Here is an 18,843-nt window from a genome sequence, read left to right as displayed (position 1 = left end):
ATTGTCAGCGTTATTCATAATATCGTTCGCTAGAATGTCTATCGCTTATTGGTTTTCCCATAGTAGCACAATTGGTTTTCCATGCCACCTGACATGCCAAACAGCTTTTTTTTGCCATACCCATTGACATAGGCCTAACAATGAAAACCGGTTTTTAATTAAAAAAACGGTTTGCACGACAGATAAAAAAAATAAGAAAACGTTTCTTCTTATGAAATGAAACCAAACAAAAGCTTCGAAACTTTTTTTTTAATTTTTTTTAATTTTTAATTTTTTAGTTTTTTTTTATGGGTTGTATACCTTCGAAACTTTGATTCTTAAGTATCAATCAGGGTCTTGCTGTTCTAGGAAGAACCTTTTTTTTTTGGGTTGTTGGATTTTTAAGGGCATCTGTTTCTTCCTTCCTTCTGATCCGTTTTCAGTAAAAGTTGTTTCTTTTAAATCTAAGGTTTCCACAGCATCTGAAGTATTTATTGTTCTGATTCGTTCGATTTATTTAATTCAGTTTAGATCTCTTAATTTGATGTTTTTTTTTCCTTATTCTTTGTTCATCTTCCTTTATCTGATGGATTTTCATGACGATTTACAGATAGGGTTGCTGAAATTGCTAAACCAAAAGCACAGATGAAGGGCCCGATTAATTTGACCTAAATTGCAAATAAACAGAAACCCTCGCCTCGCCCATGATCGAGAAGAAATTAGGGTTCATATGTATGGTTTGATTTGGATTTTGCATTGTCTGTAAATGCTAATTTAATTGTGAGGTTTTATGTGTTACTCCAGTTTAATTTGGGTAGATGCGGGTACATGGTTTGAGCTCCAGCAAAAAGAAAAGGAAATGGTACCTGTACAGGCAGAAAGAAAAGGGTATCTGCAGATGCTTATTAATTTCAATTTATTTGTTGACAGATGTTAATCCGGATCAAATCATTGTTGACAGATGCTAATTGGGATCAAATCAATTTATATGGTATCTGCAAAACTGCCAAAGTAGAATCCCATAGCATAAACTTCTAATCGTTTCCTGTGACAGATGATCCATTGATAAACAATTTCAACCCATTTGCAGCATAATAGTGAGGCTTTTTTTTTTTTTTTGCTCAGTAAATAGTGAGCTTTTATTCAGTGGTAAGAACCATTATGATACTCCATGAGAGTTTGTTAAATGTATTTAGAAAAACTGTATTCTTTGTTTGGAAATGTGTACTTAAATTACAATGAACTCCATAATTAGAACTGCATTACAAGTTTAAGCAATGCCGGTAAGGATCTTGGCCTAATGGTTATGCTGCCAAAGTTACTTTTTTTTTATTCCACTGATGGGCAGTGATTTTACAGGGCCTAATGGATCATGCTACCTACTAAGGAATCGGAAATGATAATTTGGGGAACAAGGACGGAGCTGATGCTGAAGATAATGATATTGCCCATCAGTAAGGATCTTGACCTAATGGTTCATGATGCCAACTATTTTTTATACATCTTTGCATTGTCTGCTTTTACAACTCTCAGATCGACATTGTCAATCCAATTTATCCTTCCACTATGACAGAAGATTGGTAATGGCGGTGCTCAATAAACTATCTGGATTTTCTTATAACATTTCTGGGGGGAGAGTTACAATGCATATGTACAAGGTATGGTCCTTTTTAGCACACTGGTCATTTAAAGATATCACGAGCTCGGGCGTTGGATTAAACAAGTTTTTACTCTTGCTTGCAAAATGCACTTTGAATGGCAGGAGTTCTAGTACCTCACGTATAGCCTTATAGCTAAGCAATACCATCTTTCTTACCTTAATTATTTCAAGGTATGTAAATGTGATAGGTTGTAGTGAGAAGACAGCTGTGAAAAGGTGAGGGTATCCAAATATACCTCAAGTTATAATTTTTCCTTCTTATAAGTCCTTTCCCCGAAAGTGATTGTGTATGGACTGAGTCGAGACAATATAACAAATTGGTTCACACTTCGTGTGATCGTCTATGGACACGAGATCGAAACAATACAACAACGAAGTGTGTTTACTTGATACAAAGGTTCAGACTTAACCAAACTCAATAGGATTGCGTATCAAGTAAATAAGGTTTGTGCAATTTACTTTAATTATAATAAAACAATTATAATGCGGAAATATAAAGTAAATGACACAACAAGATTTTGTTAACGAAGAAACCACAAATGTAGAAAAACCCCGAGACCTAGTCCAGAATTGAATACTCTCAGGATTAAGCCGCTATACAAAATAAACCAACTTCGTATAGTTGAGACCAAGTAACTAACGCTATAGTTCACCTAGTTCCGTCTGTATTCCCACGCCTCCGACCTGTAAACAACTCACGTACTTGGACCAATTCCTTTGGTTCGTATTCTAAACAGTAAAGGAACAACAAATCTGTTTGGTATCAACTCTCTTCAACCAAGTGATATGAGTTGGACAAAGGCTCTTCTGTTTATCTTAACATAAACTCCTTTGCCAGGTTCCAAGATCTATCTTATGTTCAATCACCAAAAGGTAATCGTTAAGATTTTGCAATCAATACCTTTAATCCCAAGAAAATGTATTGATGCCGATCTACACAACTATTCTATCAACATACCACAAGGATAAATCGATTATAGTTGGATCCTCTATTACCGAAACAAGTATTGTGCACACCAAAGATTTATATAACCAAGTCAGAAATCTTCTATCTCTTCTTTGTCTTCAAATCTTCTTAGATCTTCAATAAACACCTGCACACAACTACTTGAATCTCTTGTGATCAATCACACACAGAACAAAATCTGTTAACAATGGATTATCACAAGATCGTCTTTAGATCTAATAACAGTCTAAAGATCCCTGTCGAAACTTTGAACTAGTTTGAGTGAATCTTATATCAGAAGAGAAGATCCTCAAGCATAAACAAACTAGGTGCAATTAAAGTTCAACCACCGTTAGTCAATCAAATCAATATGAAAACTAACGATAAACCGCAATTATCTAGTTTCCCACCAACGATACGCACTAGAGATTCTCAATCCTAAAGAAGACTTTAAACTGAGCGGCCGTAAGAGATTTCTCCTAATTAGGTTACTCTCCTCTCCGAATAGGCGGCTTCACCAGTAACAGTACAACAGAGGAAGTTTACTGTCACGAAGGATTAGTTTGCTAGAAATGCAAACTCAAAGTATTTATAGACAAGGAAGTTTGGACACCAAAGAATTTCCAAAACCGAAAATATTCTCAAGATATTCAATAATAATTTCCAAATTCGGTTTTCATAATTCCCGAGAATGCTCTGTCCAAATTAATGATCGAAATCTTCTTGGAAAATCTTTAACTAGCAAATGCACATTACTAATTTTTATTTTTTATATATAATTAAAAACCTTAATTAAAAGATTCTTAACTTATTTAAATTCGATCTTGGGATTTACTTCCTTCTTAGCTGTTAAGGAATATCTTTGAACAATAAAAGATACGCATTAATGCACGTGTTCAAAGTGTGTCGACATCTTTCTCATGTAAGTCCTTTTTCATACTTACTCACTTGAAACCGATTTACCACGCTTCCAAACAAGTTTAGAATTGGTTCATCTGACTTTCAAGAACTATGTGATTGATCAAGTAATACTCAATCACAAATCATGGGTGTAACGGTTCTACCAAAACAAGTTTCAGTTTTACCTCCATGTGAGTATTGTGCATAGTCACACTAGCTTACCAAACTTTGGTTGACTAGGTATTAGGATCGGTTCCCCACATATATTTGGTATCTAACTTATATGTGTTGCACATGTCCATAGGGTCGGTTCCCCTTTGCCTAAAAACGTGTTGCACATGCTCATAAGATCGGTTCCCCTTTGCCCAGTGTTAGGTCTTACACACACAAACTCGATCATACCCCAGGTGATTACTTAAGATCGGTTTCACTAATAAAAGTCATACCAATACATAAGTCAGGCCTCATGTGAATATTTTTACCAAGAACACAACCAAGTCATGAGCGGTTATACTAATCACACATATTGGTCGTTCGTAAGATATGCAACGAAGAACATCCCCAATAACTCCTGGCGATTTTCTTTTCGGTTCACAACACAAGATCATGAACTTACTTCCTTAAAATACATGTAAAAAACATAGTTTCTTATGATGAAATCCTCACCTCATACCCATACATAATCACAATAGCATTTATACGATTATGTTGATGTCTTATATATAAAGTTTAATGGTTAAGCAATAAACCTCATATTGTATTCCTTAATACTATGTCTATCTAGAGTGTTCATGCTTCGCAGTTTTATATTTTCAATATGCACGACTTGAAAGATACGTTAGGGAATGAAACAGTTGAAGTCAAATATCACTAATCTCAAGTGGAAGGATGATGTTGTGGTTGTAGCTCCGTACTTCTTCACTTCTTCAAGTCTTCGCAATACTTGTAATGTCTCATCCTAATACTTTCAAGCTAACCTATACGAAGTTGACTTTAAAACATTTAATCAAGCGACTCTTAAATGAGTTTTGGTTCACTAAAATATGACAACCAAATTTGACATACCAACGCTTGGTGGGTTCAAACGAGCTATGCTCTAACAAACTGATATGCGCAATAACAAGTCATCCTAACTAATTTGCTTATATCTCCCAATGTAAAAGTACGAGACACGTCGAGACCAGCGTGAAAATCCTAAGTCGCTTAAATGTAGCCGGTCGGTTTCTACAAAAACTACAATCACTGAATTGTAAGTTAGACACAATGACTTCTTGGTTAGTCTCATTTTTTACTTTCATTTAGTCTTAATTGATTCATATTTTTTGGCGAGAAACAAAAAGGTTACTTTATTCTATTTAAATGACATCTGCTTAAATGAGTTATAGGTAGATCATAGGTATAATGCTATCGTTGTTGGAATACTTTGACTCTTAGAACTTGGATCCAATTTTTTTACTGGAAATCATATTTTTCCTTACAATCTCATTACCTCAGTTTGACAACTTTGAAGCATAAGTGCAGTTCATTTACACAACGTGAATGATATAGATTAATGAAGAATCAACTCAGCAGCAAGTGAAGCACCTTGCAACAAGCATATCCAGTGCTCTAAGAAAAAGATTGATCTGGGATTTAAAATCAGAACGGTGAGTATTACGGGTTTAATTTGCGTATACAAATAATTGTTCTTACCTCTTAGAGTTACTTTTTTTTTTATTCCACTGACGGGCAATGATTTTACAGGGCCTAATGGTTCATGCTACCTACTATGGAATTGAAAATGATAAATTGGGGAACAAGGATGGAGCTGATGTTGAAGACAATGATATTGGAATAGGAAGCACCTTTGCAGTTTATAAGATCAGTGGTAGTGGCTACAATGAGGTAGAATCAACGGCAGCTGAAGTTTATGTGAACGGTGTTAAGTAGAGAACTCCATTGTTGGGTAAATGAATGATGAAAATGGTGGTAATGATTTAACTTATATTACAGAAGATGTTAATGCTGCGGAAGTTGTTTTTGAAAGGCTAAGAGAGGTGTGGATTCCACTATAGCTAAGAATGTATCGCTTACATCAACATTGCTGTCAGTTGTTTGTTTTGAAAACTGAAAAGAAACTCAATGTTTGGTAGATGCCTGCCCAGTCCTGAGATTCTTTTGGATCATATTTGATAAGTAATAACTATAATTCATGTATGAAATGTTACCTGTAAACTAGCTTGGGTGGAAACCATTTTGAGTTCACCGGGTGTTACTATTCTTTTCATTTTTCTTTAGATGTTACAGCAGTTGAGTGCTTCGAGTTCTTAAACCATATTTGTTTGTAGTTTGTGCTTCTTCAATGGTATTAACAAGAATGGGGGAATAATTTTGTGATTTGTTGATTAACTTTTGATCTCAAATTAAGGTTCATTTATTTGGTTCAAAAATGATTTGGCAGAACATAAAAAGGGTGGCTTAATGGATATTTTCTGTGGATGTATTAAAAGGTTCGATCTCAAGGGAGAGTTTATAGAATCATTTTTTAGCCCTTTGCAGTGAGTTCAATAAAAGCCTATCACACCAAATCAAAAATGCATCATGATGGGGGTGTGACGAAGCGGAGCCACACTAAATAAAAAATTGGTCGAAATGCACTGCGACGGGGCGGGGCGGAGCGGAGCCGAGCCACACCAAATCAAAAATGAACGACGGGGCGAAACCACATCACACCAAACCAAGAATATGGCTGAAATAAAAAAATGATGTTGGGTGGTTTTGGGGTTCGCCCGGTGCGTAGCACGGGCACAAAATCTAGTATAAAAAAACAGAAGTGATGAATAGCGTTCTTCTAGCAAAATTGGCGTGGCAGATGATTACCGAAGAAAACACATTATAGGGTAGAGTCATGAAAGGTAAGTATTTTCCTTTTCATAATCCTCTTCATTATGTTAATGAAAATGCGGGGTCTTAGATATGGAAAGGTGTTTGTAGGGGTATTAACATCATTAAAGAGAATTATTGTTGGAGGTTGGGGTTGATAAAAGTATTTCAATCTGGAAAGATGTTTGGATTCGGGTTGGAAAACTCCCCCAACTTCTCAATTTATCTCTTCTTCCATGCAAACAGTTGACCAATTAATTAATCATAATTCGAAGACTTGGAGAGTAGATATTTTAAATTGTTTGTTTGATGAGGAAACTATTAAAGACATAATGAACATAAGAATTCCTGTTTCGAGTACTGATCAATTGAGATGGTTCCCAGCTGAAAATGGGCTCTTCTCGGTTAAGAAAGCTTACAGAGCTATTGATTCTACAAATAGGGTTTTTGATGTTGATGTTAGGACTAATAATTTTCCATGGACTAAATTTTGGAAAGCTTGTTTACCCCCAAAAATTCTGCATTTCTTATGGAAATGTGTGCATGATTGTGTTCCTGTTAGAGGAAGGTTATCTAGATACATTGCTAATATTAGTCATAACTGTCCTTTGTGCAATAGAAAAATTGAAGATGTGCAACATTTATTAATTGAGTGTGATATCTCTAAATCTATTTGGCAAGCAATGGACTTTAATATTGCAGGCTTGTGCTCTGGTATGAGGCTTATTGACCGTATTGCAAGCTGGTTTACAGCTAATGGCACTTCTGTAGAAACTCACAAAACTATGGTTGAGATTGCGGCTTTTACTTTATGGAAAATTTGGAAATTACGTTGTGATGTTGTGTTTGATAATGCTCAAGTGAATGTGCAGATTGTAGTTAATCTGTCAAAGTAAAATAGACATGATTAGATTACTAGTAATAGTAATCACTTGAATAGAGATCATCATGGAACTAGAGCTAGAGTACATGTCCCTTGGAAAAGGCCTCCTGAATCTTTTATAAAAATTAACTTTGATGCGTCCTTTTCTAAAGACACTAAGCTCATGGGTACAGGTCTAATTGTGGTTGATGATGCAGGAGAATGGAAAGCAGCAGGCTATATACCGGCAGTAACTCAGGATGCTGAAAAGGCCTAGGAACAAGATGCTTTGGAGGGGATCAAATGGGCAGTTGCAAATCAGGTTGTCAACCTTCATCTGGAAGGAGATTGTCTTAAAGTGGTGAATGCAATCAATGAAAAGCAAGGAGCAATAAAGTGGACAACAAATAGTCTAATCTATGACTGTTTAGAACTTCTTAAGTTTTTTAATAAATGGGAATGTTGTTATGTCCCGAGAGAAACAAACGAGGTAGAAGATCTCTGAGCGAAAGATGCTAGGCTAAGTAATAGTTTTGTTTTTTGCTCAGAGAATTTACCTGAGTGGTTATTATCTTCCCTCATCTCTGGAAAACTTGATGTAGTTCAGTAATTTCTTTCAATGAAAAAATTCCTTTCTTATTAAAAAAAGAAAAAGAAAAAAAGAAAGAGATGCCGGCCAGATATGAGAAAATGGATTGTTATCTTCACACACATATTTTGTTGTAAATTAATTCTTTGGTGAATTTCCACCACTCTTACACCTCTCTTACACCACCACCTTTTCATCTCCTACTCCACCTCTTCACATCCTTCGCTTCTTGGTAACTCCCACATTTAGTGTAATAACTTAGGTTTAATACCTTAGTTATGAGAATGCGTTCCATTACTCCTAATGTTGATGCTATTTTTATTATCCTCTCTTGTATAAGCCTAAAAATTGAGGCTCATTCCTTTGTAATATATACTAATATCTAGCAATGAGAAATTCTCTCTTCTTCTCTCTATATTTCTTTTGTGCAATAGTTCATCTTTTGATTTAGTTTACAACACGTTATCATTCTCTCTTCTTCTCTCTATATTTCTTTTGCGCAATAATTCATCTTTTGATTTAGTTTACAACACGTTATCAGCACGTAGATTCTATTATAGTGAGCTATGAAGATTATAAGTTAGATGTGATTTTTGGGTTATAATTTTTATAAACTAGATATATCTCCTACTATTATCAATCGGAAAGAAAATGGCAATATTCGTGATGATCATTTTTTTTTCTTCTAGTAAGTATTATTGCTGTCTAATTTCTGTGAAGTTAATCAATTTTATTTTTTTTAATGAAAAAAATATATTATTTGATCACTTTGAAAACCATTTGATAATGGTATGAGACTCGCATAAATTGGGATTTATGTGTATTTTGTGATGCCGATTATGATTATATTGACTTTTAATGGTCACAAATAATGAAAGAATGTGTGCATTACAGCATGTTTGCACAATAGAGAGAGAGTGCAAATCGGGCGATAACTCAGGTGCTAACTCGGTGAACAACTCGTTCAAATTTCTTCAATAATCGGATGATTAATAAGCAATAACCAATCATGGATGGTACGATCGAACCTGGAGGGATTCAAATAAGTAATAACAAAGGCAATCACATAGGTACTACTGGAGATGATTCACATATGATGGATGTTCAGGTGGAATTAGGGCAGTCGGAGAAACAGTCAGGCAAGGTTTTGAAGACTGGGATTCATGGTGATAATATGTGTATTGATCAATTGAAGGTAGGGGTGATACCCATCGCGAATTTCATCCATCTCAGCCTATACAAGCAAAACCCATCTCTTATCGAGATGCTTTTGTGAATTCCGATTCAAGATGGGATAATTGTTTCCGTGAATGGGGTTTGCAAAATTGGGACAAGGAATTCGAAGAGTCTTCTACGGACACAAGGGATGATGATACTGACAATGGTATCCCATCTATTTCTTTGGATGTTGACGTTAGAAAAAACGGTTTTGTTATACCAAATTTGCATGGACTATGTTTTGATCTCTAGACCTATTGCCCACTACTTGTTTTTCATTTGAATAGATAAAACAATAGTCCCACATAGACTAAAATCTAAAGAGTTTTAGACTTAAATACCATAGAATTCTATAAGGGCATGACCCTTGGGTCATTAGACTTTTGTGTGAAGGGGGAAGGCCTAGACTAGGGCAAGGTTGCCTTTCCCGTACGCGCGGTGCTTCGCACAGAAGCACGCACGTCGCCGCCGTCCGCTCGGGCTCGGGTTCGGGTTCGGGTTCAGGTGTGGGTTCATTAGATCCTATCTTTTTGCTAAAACTTTTGGTACGTGTTTTACACACATGTAGAAGAATCTTCTTCTTTGTCTGCACATGTTTGTCTTGGATTTCTTGTCTGTACGTGTTTGTCTTGCCTTCCTTGTCTGCACATGTTTGTCCTGGCTTTCTTGTCTGTACGTATTTGTTTTGGGTTTCTTGTCCGTACGTGTTTGGCTTGGCTTCTTGACAACACACTTCTCTAAGCCTGAAAAAAGCAACACTGTTTTTAACCCAACATTACCAGTATTTCTGTCATACGCATGGTTTGGTTGCATGCTTTTTTCCTCTCGTTTGTAACGTCTTAAACACTATATAAGGGAGGAGTCTTGAGCTCATTTGATATACTACAGAGAAACATCTCTTCTACTCTCCCTCTGTTTTTCTGTAAACATCTCTTCTACTGTTTTAAGTTCTGCCAAGCTCTAAGGGTACCCTCATTGTATGCTACATTGAGGGGTACTAACTGTAGTTGTATCCTGGAGGTGACTCGCCAACTGCTATAGCATCTCAGCGGAGTAGCAAGCGATATTGCCTTTAGGACAGCGTATCGTATACATGCCTCTACATTTTCTGTGCATCTCCAGCAACATCGGTTTGAGCTAAGTATCTTCTTCTCAGTTACATTATTAGTAATTTACCCAACATTCTAAAGGCAATATCCTCTTTACTATATTTTGTAACAACATGGGAAAGAGTACTGTAGACAAACCCCGAAAGTTTAGTGGCAAAGACTTTAAACGATGGCAGTCCAAAATGTTATTCTTCTTAAAAGACCAAAGGCTAGATGAAGTTGCCTTAGAAAGACCCTCAAGAAGGCTTCATGACCGTGGTTATGAAGATAGACTGGATAGGTGGACTAGGAAGAATTACATGTGCAAAAACCACATTCTTAACTGTCTGGATGACTCCTTGTACGACTTTTATAATGCAAAAGAGAATTTTACTGCTTTTGATTTATGGGAAGCCCTAGAAGAAAAATATCTTGCAGAGGCTGCTGGAAGCAAGAAGTTCTTGGTAGCTAGGTTCCTGGAATATAAGATGACTGATGAAAAGCCTGTTGTAGAACAATTCGTCGAACTCCAGCTACTCATCAACGAAATTCTTGCTGAAGGAATGCATATTGATGAATCTCTACAAGTATCTGCAGTGATTGAAAAGCTACCACCCTCATGGAACGAGTACAAGAGGAGGCTGCGACACAAGAATCGTGAAATCACCATGGTGGAGCTGGGGAAAAAGATCCAGGTGGAGGAACTTCTGTGCTGCAAGGACAAGAGCCTGATGCTGAGCAAAGACATGTCAAACAAAGCTCATGTCCTGGACGATAATGCTGCGTCAAAGAAAAGGTACGGAGAATCCAGCAAAATGGTAAACGTAACAAACAACGTAACTCCAAAGGTAACCATCTTAAGCCAAAGGGTGGTGTCTCCAAAAACACCATCAAAGACGACTGCTATAACTGTGGGAAAACTGGTCATATAGCCAAAGATTGTAGGGCACCTAAAAAGACCAAAAATGATCCTAAACATAAAAATAAGGCAAACGTAGTAGATGATTCTGGATATTTTACTGGCATGGTGTCTGAAGTCTACCTTGTCTCTAATGTGACCAATGTGAGAGACTGGTGGCTTGATTCTGGAGCCACTAGGCATGTCTGTAAGTTCAGAAATGCTTTCTCCTCCTATAACAAAGTAGGAGACGATGAGAAATTGTTTATGGGAAACTCTTCTACCTCTAAAGTGGTAGGAAAAGGCAAGGTTGAAATGAAGCTCACTTCAGGAAAAACTCTCGTATTGAATGACGTGTATCACGTCCCGGACATATGCAAGAATCTTATCTCAGAAACATCTTACTTGGGAAAGGTTTTAAATTTGTAGCTGAGTCTAACAAAGTTGTAATCTCTAAAGGTGGTGACTTCGTAGGAAAAGGATATGTCACTGAAAACATGATTAAGCTTAGTGTACTTTCTTTGAACTTGAATGACAATGCATCTTCTTCTGCTTATGTTTGTGACTCCTCACATGTTTGGCATGATAGACTAGGACATGTTAATTTCAAATCCATTGAAAGACTTGCTAAATTAGGATGCATTCCTAAAATAAACTTTGAAAGAGGTCATAAATGTGAAATTTGTGTTGAATCTAAATATGCAAGAAAACCCTTCAACAAAAGGGTTGAACGTAGTACAACTCCCCTAGAATTAATCCACTCGGATTTGGGAGATTTGAAATCAACACCAACTAGAGGAGGTAAAAAATGGTACATCACTTTTATAGATGATCACTCAAGATACTGTCAGGTTTATCTTCTTAGAAGTAAAGATGAAGCCTTAGACGCTTTCAAATTATATAAACTTGAAGTAGAAAACCAAAGAGGTGTTACTATTAAAACTCTTAGGTCGGACCGAGGCGGTGAGTATGTGATACCTATAGGAGAATTCTGCAAACTTAATGGCATCATTCATGAAACTACTGCACCTTCTTCACCTGAGTCGAATGGAGTAGCTGAAAGGAAAAACCGAACACTCATAGATATGGTGAACGCTATGTTAGCTAGTTCAGGCTACCTTCGAACCTGTGGGGGGAAGCAATTCTCTCTGCTTGATATATCTTGAACCGAGTTCCATTTAAGAAATCCGACAAAACTCCATATGAGTTATGGAAAGGAAGACAACCGTCCTATGCATACTTTAATATGTGGGGGTGTTTGGCCAAGGTGGCCACTCCTCGTTCCAAAAAAACCAAAATAGGACCTAAAACTGTAGATTGTGTTTTCCTAGGATATCCTGAGCACACTAGTGCTTATAGGTTCATGATAATTGGTGAGAACACCATAATGGAATCCAGAGATGCAGTGTTTTTCGAACACATTTTCCCTTTAGGGTCTGGACCTCATAAAAGGGTCCGCGATGATCTCTCAGATGTTCCTTCGACTAGTCAACCCCCGTCTCTAGATGCTGAAACCGAACCTAGAAGAAGTAAGAGGGTCAGAACCGAGAAAGGTTTCGGTCCAGATTTTGTGACTCTTACGGTAGAGTCTGAACCCCAAACTATAAGGAAGCTTGACTCTCCGGAAGCTCCCTTCTGGGAAGAAGCTTCAAATAATGAGTGGGATTCCATTCAACAAAATGAAACTTGGGAGCTTGTAGACTTACCTCCTGGTAGTAAAACCATAGGTTGCAAGTGGGTCTTCAAAAGGAAACTTAGAACAGATGGAACTATAGAAAAACACAAAGCTAGGTTGGTAGCTAAGGGGTACAGACAACAGGAAGGATTAGATTTCTTTGATACCTATTCACCGGTCACTAGAATCACTTCTATCCGGATGCTGATTGCTATTGCTTCTATTTATGATTTGCATATACATCAGATGGATGTTAAAACTGCTTTTTTATATGGTGAATTGAATGAAGAAATTTATATGGACCAACCTGAAGGTTTTGTTGTGAAAGGTTTAAGATAAAGTATGCAAACTGAAAAAATCTTTGTATGGTTTAAAACAAGCACCTAAACAGTGGCATGAAAAATTTAATCATGTAATGATATCTAATGGCTTCAAGGTTAATGAATCTGATAAATGTGTTTACATTAAATCTGTGGATGATTCTCATGTTATTGTGTGCCTATATGTTGATGATATGCTCATATTAGGTAGTAACCTTGATAGTATTAATACCACTAAAAGCATGCTTAACGAAAACTTTGACATGAAAGACTTAGGCCCTGCTGATGTAATCTTAGGGATGAAAATCAGAAAGATGTCTGATGGATATAGTCTTAGTCAATCTCATTATGTTGAAACTGTGCTTAAGAGATTTAATCATGAAAATGCTAAACCTGCAACTACTCCTTATGATCCCAATTGCAAATTGAAAAAGAACAAGGGTGAGGGTATTTATCAACTTGAGTATTCTCGTGTTATTGGCAGTCTTATGTATTTAATGAACTGTACAAGACCTGATATTGCCTATACTGTGAGTAGATTAAGCAGGTACACTTGCAACCCTGGGCAGGATCACTGGAATGCTCTCTACAGAGTTCTACGGTACCTGAGAGGAACTTCAAACTATTGCTTAAGTTTTGGGAAGTATCCTGCTGTGCTAGAAGGGTATTGTGATGCTAACTGGATATCAGACTCAGATGAGTGCAAATCCACTAGTGGGTACATCTTCACACTTGGTGGTGCGTCTGTGTCATGGAAGTCTACCAAACAGACATGTATAGCCCGATCCACCATGGAGTCTGAGTTTATAGCCTTGGAGAAAGCTGGAGAGGAAGCTGAATGGATACGAGGTTTCCTGGGGGAATTCCACTCTGGCCCAAGCCTGTGTCTTCGATCGCAATCCACTGTGACAGTCAAGCTGCTATTGGATGCGCAAAGAATAGTGTATACAACGGAAAGTCTATACATCTTCGAAGAAGACACAAGACAGTGAAACAACTACTCTCTACTGGCATCATCTCTATAGACTTTGTAAGGTCTAAAGAGAATATTGCAGATCCTTTGACGAAAGGGTTATCTAGAGAGGTAGTTAGATCCACATCGAAGGGGATGGGACTCAAGCTCATAGAATAAATCGCCATGAAGGACACTCAACCTTGTGAACGGAGCTCCAAGATCAAGGTTCAATGAGATAACTAATTTTTGGTGATGTCGAGAGAAAGCACTATCTTTGTCCCTCCCTATGGTGTAACCGTATGATAGTGCTGCCTGCATGTTTTAGGATGATCTGTCAAGATCTTAATGAGTTCCATGGCTTTGCTTAAAGCGGAGTGTGGCAGGACACTCTTAATGGACTCACCTATGTGGATGTTGGAAGTGGGGCCGCTTCCTATGAGAATTTGAGCTTTTTCTCTAGAGACATTCATTAAGTCCGGGATTTAGCCCACGGCCAAAACGGGCACAACGGCAAGAGCTTGGCAGCTTTCTTTTTCTTTGAGACATCAAAGTGTGGTTGTTATTTCTGAATTGCACTCACTGTTGACGGTTCAAGACATTGTGTTCACCGAAACAACAAGCAGTTCCGGTAACCTCTCACTATGTTAAGGTTCAATCTCTGGGACACCTTAGCCTAATATTGATGTATTATGTTTTCTCGTATTTCGTCGATATGTTTTATCATTCATGTGGGGGATTGTTAGAAAAAACGCTTTTTACCAATTTTTCCATGGACTATGTTTTGATCCCTAGACCTATTGCCCATTAATTGTTTTTTTTTGAATAGATAAAACAATAGTCCCACATTGACTAAAATCTAAAGAGTTTTAGACATAAATACCATAGAATTGGCTATAAGGGCATGGCCCTTGGGTCATTAGACTTTTGTGCTTGGGGGAAGGCTTAGACTAGGGCAAGGTTGCCTTTCCCGTACGCGCGGTGCTTCGCACAGCACGCACGCACGCCGCCGCCGTCCGTCCGGTCGGTCGGTCGGGCTCGGGTCGGGTTCGGTGTGGGTGTGGGTTCATTAGATCCTATCTTTTTGCTGAAACTTTTGGTACGTGTTTTACACACATGTAGAAGAATCTTCTTCTTTGTCTGCACATGTTTGTCTTGGCTTTCTTGTCTGTACGTGTTTGTCTTGCTTTCCTTGTCTGCACATGTTTGTCCTGGCTTTCTTGTCTGTACGTATTTGTTTTGGGTTTCTTGTCCGTACGTGTTTGGCTTGGCTTCTTGACAACACACTGCTCTAAGCCTGACAAAAGCAACACTGTTTTTAACCCAACATTACCAGTATTTCTGTCATACACATGGTTTGGTTGCATGCTTTTTTCCTCTCATTTGTAACGTCTTAAACACTATATAAGGGAGGAGTCTTGAGCTCATTTGATATACTACAGAGAAACATCTCTTCTACTCTCCCTCTGTTTTTCTGTAAACATCTATTCTACTGTTTTAAGTTCTGCCAAGCTCTAAGGGTACCCTCATTGTATGCTACATTGAGGGGTACTAACTGTAGTTGTATCCTGGAGGTGACTCGCCAACTGCTATAGCATCTCAGCGGAGTAGCAGGCGATATTTCCTTTAGGACAGCGTATCGTATACGTGCCTCTACATTTTCTGTGCATCTCCAGCAACATCGGTTTGACCTAAGTATCTTCTTCTCAGTTACATTATTAGTAATTTACCCAACAGTTGATACCCGAAAACGCATCATTCAACAATGGAAGCACTGTTTGATCGGAAAAGTGGTAGGAAAGACGGTAGGATTTAAATTCATATATTTAAAGGTTAATGAATTATGGAAGCCATCTGGTAAGTTACAAATTCTTGATCTTGGCCTTGATTTTTTTGTTGTTTAAGTTTGAGAATCCGGAAGATTATAGATTTGCTTTGTGTGAAGGTCCTTGGTTCATTGGTGGACATTATCTTTCGATGAGAAGATGGACCCCTAATTTTAAACCTTCCGAAGCTTCAATTCTTACTACTGTTATTTGGGCTAGGCTCCCAGAACTTCCTTTAGAGTATTTTGATAAGGCTGTGTTAGACAAAGTTGGTGCAAAACTCGGTAGACTCATAAAAATGGACACAACTACTGAATTAGTTTTAAGAGGTAGATTTGCTAGAGTCTGTGTAGAAGTTTGTACTGATAAACCATTAGTTCCTCTAGTTAAAATTAGTCATGTGAAACAGAAAATTGAATACGAAGGCGTAAATTTGATATGTTTTCATTGCGGAAAATTGTCTCATAAAAGGGAGAATTGTCCACAGTTTGTCCATGAATCAAGTAGTGGCTCTAATTTTACTAATGCTACAGGTACAAAGAGCTCAGAGAAGAATATACTTGGTGGTAAAGACGGTCCTATAAATGTAGAGGAGAGCTTTGTCCCATGGATGCTGGTTGACAGAAAGAAGAATAAGGTTAGAGGAAATGGTACTCATGCAAATAACCTAATGGAACAGGATAAGAATAAAGGGGGGTCAAATATATTCGCCACTCTTCTTGAGCTGAATGACCCTAACCAAGGTGATGATTGTGATAGAGCTGGAGTGATTGATGCAGGGGAATTTAATGCTAAAAACTGTAACAGTCAGCCACAAATTAATGATGGGAGTGTTAAAAATTTGCATAAACAGTTACAAATGAAGGATGTGAAAAATGGTAGTGGCTCTCATGCTGATGGGGTTTTATTTCATGCAGTTCATGGAAAGAATATGAATAGAAATGGCAGTAATAACATTAATTCTGCTAGTGAGGGGAACATTAATGTTTGTCAGGTTACCAATAATGGGTTTATAAGTAAAGGGAAAGGAAAAATGGATTCCACTGTAACTTTAAGAAATGGAAGAACAGATGGATCCCAACAGACAGCTACAACAAATACTCTCTCCAGTCTTTCCAAGACCATTGGAGGATATCTGGAAGGTGGAAGACCTTCTTGTTAGGAGGGCTCAAGAGGAACTACAAGCCATGCAAAATCACTTGATATAAATAGTGATAGAACAAATATCACGGGTGGACTTGAAGTTCCAAATGATAGAGGACATAGCACAGATAAGAAGACTGATGAACCAAGTGCTTCCAGAAGTGGTGCATGCTCAGGAGAAGCTGGACTGGAGTACATTTTTGGACAGAGTCAACCAGTTATTGATTCCGCTAAGTTTCTCCCCTTAAAATTGGACTCACATGGATCCAAAGGAGTTCCTAAATCAAGGAAGGGAAGATCTAGAGTGCGTGTCAAGGATGTGGCAAGAAGCAACAACCCTAGTGGTGGACATGGCTCCGATGGTGGAAACCCCAACACTAATAAGAATCCCAAACGATCTTTGGAAGTTCGAGATGCTCTTCAATATCCGTTTGTATGTGGATTCGTTCTACCAACGGTAGTTCAAGACAAAGTTTACTCCAATTCTGGAGTTGAACAAGGCAGCAATAGCAAGGAGAATAAAAGCACCAGCCCATAGTGGTCCAGCAAGGAATTTCTCGTTCGCTAAGTGTATTGATAATTTGTCGATAAAGACTTTAGTGTGGAATTGTAGGGGTGCAGGTAGGCCCTCTTTTGTCCGTGTTGTGAAGAAATTGGTCAAGAGACATCAGCCAACAATTGTGACTTTGTTGGAAACCAGAGTACTTGCAACTCATGCTCCAAGTATTGTTAGACAATTGGGTTTTGTGAAATCGATTGTTGTCGACCCTGAGGGTTTTTCGGGTGGTATGTGCATTCTTTGGGATCCGGATGTGGTAGATATCCAGGCTATCAGAGAGTCAAGGTAGGCTATTCATGTTGTGGTTACGGCTAAGTTTAAAAGCCCTTGGATTCTGTCTTCTATTTATGGGAGCACAAATAAGGTTAACAGAAAGAGGATTTGGGAGGAGCTTGGAGCCATAACTAAAGTAGGGAAGGCTGGTCATAAGGTTATGGGAGATCAGAATACGATTGGATCAAAGAATGAAAAAGCTGGTGGAAGAGAGCCGTCTGCGAGTCAACTTCAGGAGCTCAAAGATGTTATGGACCAATGTTGTTTGATCGATTTGGGAGCTAATGGTCCTAGATATACATGGAATAACAAAAGAATCGGTTTTGCAAACATCAAGGAGAGGTTGGATCGTGTTTTAGCTAATGAGGAACGGTGCAAGAGCTTCCCAAACGCACATGTATTTCACCTCTCTTACTTTAACTCTGATCATAGAGTGGTTTTAATTGATCTGGATACTAAGAAGAAGTTTAAACAGAGACCTTTTAGGTTAGAAGCCATGTGGGTCCATGATAATAGATTTCATGATGTGGTCAAAGAAAATTGGCATAATCCTTTTAGGAGTAATAATCAAAATTACTTCGAAAATGTTGAGAGATTACAAATAGAAGCTCGGCTGTGGAACAAGAATGTTTTTGTTAATCTTTATAATAGGGTCGAAAATGCTCTTGTTAATCTTACGGAAGACCAAAATACTTTTGATACTTCTCCTACTGAAGAGGCTAGGCAACACATGTTTGGTTGTTTGTATGATTATCTGAATTTGCTTAAAATGGAAGAAGTTTTTTGGAAACAAAAGTCTAGTGTGGAGTGGCTTAAAGATGGGGACCTTAACACTAAATTTTTCACACTTCCACTTTGGTTAGAAGGAGAAGAAATTTTATTTGCATGCTTAAGGATAAAACTGGTATGTAGATAACTTCTGATAATGAGATTGAAATGGAAATCAATGATCATTTTAGCTCCCTTTTTAATTCTACTACTACTAGTTTAGACCATGCTGAAATTGAAAGATTATTTCCTAGCGTTATTTCTGATAGTGAAAACAATTGTATCATTAGGGATGTGTCTTTTATGGAAATTAAAAAGGCTATGT

The 18,843-nt window shown here is 37.7% G+C and overlaps 2 long non-coding RNA genes across 9 annotated transcripts; both read left to right on the top strand.

Annotated features, from left to right (window-relative positions):
- Positions 1-250: 250 nt before the first annotated feature.
- On the top strand, positions 251-5,847 carry LOC113362796. 8 transcript variants are annotated; one of them, XR_003365850.1, is made up of 5 exons: positions 251-1,262; positions 1,339-1,433; positions 1,553-1,637; positions 4,996-5,131; positions 5,229-5,847. It is a non-coding gene; the product is annotated as an uncharacterized LOC113362796 (long non-coding RNA). The 8 variants fall into 8 exon arrangements; XR_003365847.1 differs by having other exon boundaries at positions 253-448; positions 590-1,433; XR_003365851.1 differs by having other exon boundaries at positions 253-867.
- Positions 5,848-6,326: 479 nt separating this feature from the next.
- Positions 6,327-7,702, top strand: LOC113274524. The gene is made up of 2 exons (XR_003323044.1): positions 6,327-6,379; positions 7,428-7,702. It is a non-coding gene; the product is annotated as an uncharacterized LOC113274524 (long non-coding RNA).
- The last annotated feature ends 11,141 nt before the right edge of the window (positions 7,703-18,843 follow it).

This window comes from Papaver somniferum, chromosome 4, assembly GCF_003573695.1.
Source record: "Papaver somniferum cultivar HN1 chromosome 4, ASM357369v1, whole genome shotgun sequence".
In the NCBI taxonomy this organism is placed as follows: domain Eukaryota; kingdom Viridiplantae; phylum Streptophyta; class Magnoliopsida; order Ranunculales; family Papaveraceae; genus Papaver; species Papaver somniferum.
Note: the sequence above shows the minus strand (reverse complement) of the source record. Positions and strands in the feature narration are given on the sequence as shown.